The following is a 562-nucleotide window of genomic DNA, read 5'->3' on the forward strand; positions in this document are numbered from 1 at the left end:
TGCTGGGGATGCAGCCCGGGATGCCGGGGGCTCGCTGGGCTGCCGGCGCACATTGCCGGCTCATGGGGAGCTTCTCACCCACCGACACCCCCAAGTCCTTCTCAGCACGGCTACAAACAATCATTTCCTCCATTCCAGACCTTGGCATAGTTTGTGTTCTCAGCTTGGTCTGGTTTTCTCTGAAGCACCGTGGCACGGCACAGCCCACGCCACACGCTCACCAGCCACAGGGCCACCCTGGCAGTCAGCCCACCTACTGATTATCACCTGAGCTCGTTCCACCAGAGCCATTAGGAGCTCGTCACAGGCACGCTCAGCTACCTGCTGCCCTACCAGAGGTGCAACGGGCCGGCCAGCATTGCAAAATTCTAGTTATATGGCACGTGACATAGTTTATAGCCCAGCGAGATTATAATTGTCCACCTCAAGCAGCCCGAGAGAGATGTACCCGAGATGCCCTGTCCTCATTAGACCTTTACAAAGTGTTACATATCTCATTATAAAAGCTACACCGGCTTTATTAGCACAGGCGTGGTTGAGGAGCGCTCGCCTGAGGTTTGGG

Source organism: Charadrius vociferus, unplaced genomic scaffold (genome assembly GCF_000708025.1).
Source record: "Charadrius vociferus isolate BGI_N301 unplaced genomic scaffold, ASM70802v2 scaffold104, whole genome shotgun sequence".
In the NCBI taxonomy this organism is placed as follows: domain Eukaryota; kingdom Metazoa; phylum Chordata; class Aves; order Charadriiformes; family Charadriidae; genus Charadrius; species Charadrius vociferus.